Raw genomic sequence first — 5,830 nt, forward strand, 5'->3', positions numbered from 1 at the left:
AATTATGTTTAAAGTATATGCACGTGGAAGCGGGTATTCTTGTCTTAAATCTCAAGTTTTTAATAGATATTTCTGCTTTCTCATTTCCTACACAATGTCATGCGAATGGTAATGTCAGAGAGCAGCGCTTCCTCCTTTCAGTTTCACCTAATGATACTTCACAAACCACTTTTTTTTTCGCATGTTGCGTAGAGATTTTATTATCTCTTTATCCTTTCAGTCCATGAAGTTTTATAGTTGCATTGCACACCCGCTGGATTCGCTACTTTTCGATCATCAACAGAATGCCGTAAGCAGTGTAGGATTACACGATGTATTAACGAATTGCAATATATGAATGAACACTTTCGCTAATGCCTCTCTCTTTTTCAGACGCGCATGCCGATGTACGGAGCCCACTATCCAATTGGCACGACTTGCCAGAACTTGCACCATTACTATCAGGTAGGTAGTGCCCTTCATCTTGTTCGCTCAAAGCGGTTTTAGTAGCTACCCGAGAAAAACTAGTGGTCACGCAAAACTTAATGTCGCTGCGTTTAATATTTATGAAGGGAAGAGAAACTCTCATTCGCCTGTTAACTTTTTCAAATAAATTTATATATATTTCCATTTTGTTGTTTCGAGCTGTAAACAGATAGATCACGATTTTGCCTTTCATTATCATATTGTCACGGGGTCGTGACGTCGACGAAGGTAGCAGTAGGCGTGTCCAAGATGAAACTTTTTTATTTGGCCGAACTTGTGGCCGGGAAACGGAAAGCCAAACTACAGCAATACACACTGTGCACTAATAGCGGCGAACAGAGCGTCGGCCGTCGATAAAACTGCTCATAGCTGGGACGCACCATCACGCATCGAACTTTCCAGTCTTATCACTGGTGGTCGCGCAAGCTCTGGAATAATCTACACTGTCGACGTCCTGCGCGCAATCTTAACAAAGTGATCTACTACAATCGCGAAGCTTCTCGAACACTGCGGCGCGGTCAGCGTCGAGCGTTGCTAACCGCCCTTGCTTGTCAAACCCGAATACATCAAAATAAAACAAGAAGCGGGGGTGGCAATATGATAAAACTTGCGGCCCGGTAGATTCGAAGAGGGGACAAAATGTTGCTGACGAAACCTTTTTTCAGATATATCGGACCAATGATTTCATCATGTATGATCACGGTACAACGGAAAACCAAGTGCGCTACTCTCAGGTAAACGTTTTCTTTTTCTGTTTTACATGTATTCGAATGATTCTGTTAGTCCTGCGTCAATTAGGGTTCACACGTGCTCTTTTACGCCCCTTACGTCTTGCGCGCTTCCTCTTTATCACATGCGGGTGGAAGAGCAAGGCTTTCCCGGTAAGTCCGGGCTGAAGTGGCCCTTGCACCTTCGGTCACCCAAGCCCGCGTGTAGAGGTCCTGTGAAGGGTTCAAAGTTCTTTGCCCCGCGTCTGCAGCGGATGCCTGCCATGCGATTTTTGCGTCTCGGAACAAAGGCCTCAAGGGACCGAGCTCAGAGTTGTCGGGACGCAGGCCATCGAAAGACCTGGCCTGTTACGGTAACTCTATAGTTTTAGTTGAAGTCAGGAGACATATCCCGCCGAGTAGACCATCGAAGTGAAAAATAACGGATTAAAATTTTCTTTAGACAAAGCATATGAAACACAGAGCACATAAAACAGAAACACAAGCACGAATGCTAAGGTGCTTAAAGCGCGTTTATATACAAGATGATCTGTTCACAGAGAAGAAATCAACGAATAATTTCGCAGCTGGTGACGAGAAGACGCGATTAAACAAAATCCGGCAGATCCCACGCACTGTGGGAATCGATGTAATGCGAAGCAGCCAGCAAAGAGCTCCATACATCGCCTTGTTTCTGTTTGAGGAAAATGAAGTCATTCATGTCGTGACATCCATTTCACTATATATCACACGTTTGTCATGCACGAAGCGTAAATTCTGGTATATACATTGCATGTACCTGTCATTTATGTTCGTCACGCACACGTCATGCCATACCAATTTTGGTATATATCCACTTAACAAGCCGAAAGCGCACCAAGAGTCTCGTGTAAATCATACCCTAGAGGACATGCATGTCATGATTTTCATGTTATCACCTGTCATTTATGTTCGTCGTACAGTCACGTCACGAAATAACAATTTCGGGTTATACCAAGCTAGCGAAACGGCCTCGAGCGCACCATGAGCGTGTCATGTGAATCATGCCCTACATGACATGCATGTCATGATTATCGTGTTTTCACCTGTCATTTATATTCGTCCTACAGTCACGTACGAAATACCAATTTTGAGGCATACTAAGCTAGTGAACCGGCCGCGAGCGCACCGTGTGCGTGGCATGTAAATCATGCTGTACATGAAATGCATGTAATTATTGTCATGTTACCACCTGCCATTTGTGTTGACCATACAGTCGTGTCGCGCAATACCAATGTTGGTGTATGTCAAGCTAGCGAAACAGCAATGAGCTGACCATGAGCGTGCCATGTAAATCATACCCTAAATGACATGCATGTCATGATTTTCATGTTACCCCTGTCATTTATGTTCGTCGTACAGTCACGTCACGCAATACCAATCTGATGATATCAAGCTAGCCAAACGGCCCCGAAGGCACCATGAGCGTGGCATATACATCATGCTATACATGACGTTCATGACATGATTTTCATGTTACCCCCTGGTATTTATGTTCGGCGTACAGTCACGTCACGCAATACCAAATTTGGTACATGTCCTGATGGCGAAGCGGCAGCAAGCCCACCATGAGCGGGGCATGTATGTCATGGCGTACATGACATGCATGACATGATTTTCATATTGCTACCTGTCATTTATATTTGCCACACAGAAATGTCTCGTCGCGCCAATTTTTGTATATATCCACCTAAATAAACGGCCGCGAGCGCCCCGAGACCAACTCATGTAAATCATGCTGTACATGACATGCGTGTCATGATTTTCATGATAGGACCTGTCACTTATGTTTGTCATGCACTCTTGTCACGCCATACTAATCTTGGTATATATAAAGTTAACGAAACGGCCTCAAGAGCGCCAAGACCGCGGCATGTAAATCATGCTGTTCATGACATGAATGTCGTGATTTTCATGTTGTGACATGTCATTTATGTTCGTCGTACAGTTATGTTATGTCATACCAATTTTGGTATACATCCCATTAACGAAACGGCCAGGAGAGCGCGAAGTCGTAGACGGCTACATAGATAGATAGATAGATAGATAGATAGATAGATAGATAGATAGATAGATAGATAGATAGATAGATAGATAGATAGATAGATAGATAGATAGATAGATAGATAGATAGATAGATAGATAGATAGATAGATAGATAGATAGATAGATAGATAGATAGATAGATAGATACGGTCAAAGTTGCAGAATTCGCTAAAAAATGCTTCGCACTTAAAAAAACAATGAAGCAAATACAAACAAATACGCCCCTGTTTTTTCGTATGTGCTGCTTTATGTCATTTTTATAGCAGCGCTGTTTTATCCTCAGTTCTCTATATGAGCCAAACAGTCCTCATCAAGTTGTTACTACTTCTGGAGCACTTTGAAAGAAAAAAAAAACACTAGTAGAGCGTGGTTTCGATCCACGGACCTCTGGGTTATGGGCCTAGCACGCTTCCACTGCGCCACTCTGCTGAACGACTACGGCGTAAAATTATGGCTCCGATCTTCTTACGTGCAGCGCCGACCGGCCTCGTGAATGCCAGCCTCTTGCTTTGTTTCTTGTTGTTTTCCCTTTCTTCTTTTTTCGGCCTTCACGTCGTCGAGCAGCACCTTTCTCTTTGAGCTGACGGTGTCCTGTTTGTCAGTCTTACCGTGAGGCTCCTGAGGTGAAATGTAACCCGACATGTTCCTAACTTTTGAAATCAACTGCAAGGAGGCCACTAAGCATTGCTGCGCTTAAATCGTCTTTCGAAATTATGCCTCTAATCGCGCTAAAAACGCTTGGCGTCGCGCACATTATTACAATTTCTGCTAAGGGAGTGGAGGTGACCTTATCCCGTCCAGGTGCCGCTAAGTGGGGGTCAACGAGCCGCCAATTCCCCAAAAAGGGTCATCCGAAGTGTCAATCTTCAACCTCTAAGCGCTACGTCGTCAACTGGACATTGACTTTTGAGGTTCGGGTGTGCTTTTCATTATGCACCTACCAATGCTGCAGAATTGGTGGAATAATGGCCACCGCATTGAGTGGAGAAAGAAGAGGTGGACAACAACCATGTTATTTAACCCGGCGTACCGAATAGTGCATGTGCCCGTTCACTGAGATCGAACGATGTGAATACTTGTGTATAAAGTATTTTCTTCCATCAATGTGTCCTGCTGACTGCTTCGGGCACAATGCCCCCTCGTGTCCACACTGGTCACGCCAAACCGCAACAGCACCCATGCACACCACTGCACAGGACAGCTTCGACCTAAACGATGCGATGACGTTGGCTCGGAATCGAAAGTGGGGCAGAAAAAAACTCCCGGGATCGTGGTTCATTCGTCTTAAGCCATCGGCATACAACAACAACTGCGGCCCTCAACCGGAAGTTTACAAGGACATATGTGACACTGGTCGATCTCCGCTTATTCGTTGCCAGTGTACACCGAGAATGCCACCTGCACAGGTGTCGAAACTAGACTCCAGGGAAAAGACTGGTCTGCAATCCCAACCGACGCAAGACTCGCCAGCCCTCCGCGGGACTGCTCGACTCTTTGGCTCTCGGGACGTACCACCGTTGCCCGGTCATACGTATACCAGCTTTTGTTTAATTTTGTTATAATTAGCCACTGTTAAGCATATGTCGTGTGTGTGTGTGTGTGTGTGTGTGTGTGTGTGTGTGTGTGTGTGTGTGTGTGTGTGTGTGTGTGTGTGTGTGTGTGTGTGTGTGTGTGTGTGTGTGTGTGTGTGTGTGTGTGTGTGTGTGTGTGTGTGTGTGTGTGTGTGTGTGTGTGTTGACTGCCAGCACCCCCCCCCCCCCCGAAAAAAATTTCTGGCTACGCCACTGTCCGTCGCCGACCACTCCAAACCGCAAGAGACCAAGAAGTCTTTCTCAAGCTCCCCGATAACCTCGCTGGCGCCTCCGCGCTAAAGCTCCTGCACCACGCGAGCACAGCGCCGCCTTTCGCTCGGCGGCGTTTAAGCTAACTACGGCTCATTCGCCGCACGCGCGTGCGCCATAAGGCGGAAACGACTTTACAGGGGGTGATAGCACCCCACAATACATGCACATATACATGCATGCATGCATGCGTACATGCATACATGCAGGGACGTAGTAGAACTGTTCTACCGGTGTGGCTTGCGTGCATTCTTTTGTTGAATTTCGACATCTATTTGAAATTTCATGACTGTTCGACGACGGATAGCTTTAGCTAATGTTAACTATATTATGGTTAATGGTGATTAAAGTCTGGTTGTGTTCCCATGCGCAGATTAAATGATGGTATTAAATATAGTGCTTGCTCATTGCATGACGATCCCCAAGTTTCTCAGTGTTTACGGTTTAGCGGCTTACGGGAGCCGTGGACGACGGGGAAGCTTATTCGCGCCTCAACAGCTCGTGGTCACGTGACCTGAGCGGAAGCGTCACGTATGAAATGATACTTCCTCCGAACAATTTGAATGAAAGGAGGTTCTGCCTGGCGTTGCATAAGTATCGCTATTTTACCAGAAGAATCTCGAGACGTCGCTACCAGCAGGGGCGTAGCCAAGGGGGGGGGGGGGGGGTTCAATTAACCTCCCCCCCCCCCGAAATTTCTGTTTTGCTCGCGTATATATGCACGCACACATA

This window comes from Rhipicephalus sanguineus, chromosome 6 (assembly GCF_013339695.2).
Source record: "Rhipicephalus sanguineus isolate Rsan-2018 chromosome 6, BIME_Rsan_1.4, whole genome shotgun sequence".
Taxonomy (NCBI): domain Eukaryota; kingdom Metazoa; phylum Arthropoda; class Arachnida; order Ixodida; family Ixodidae; genus Rhipicephalus; species Rhipicephalus sanguineus.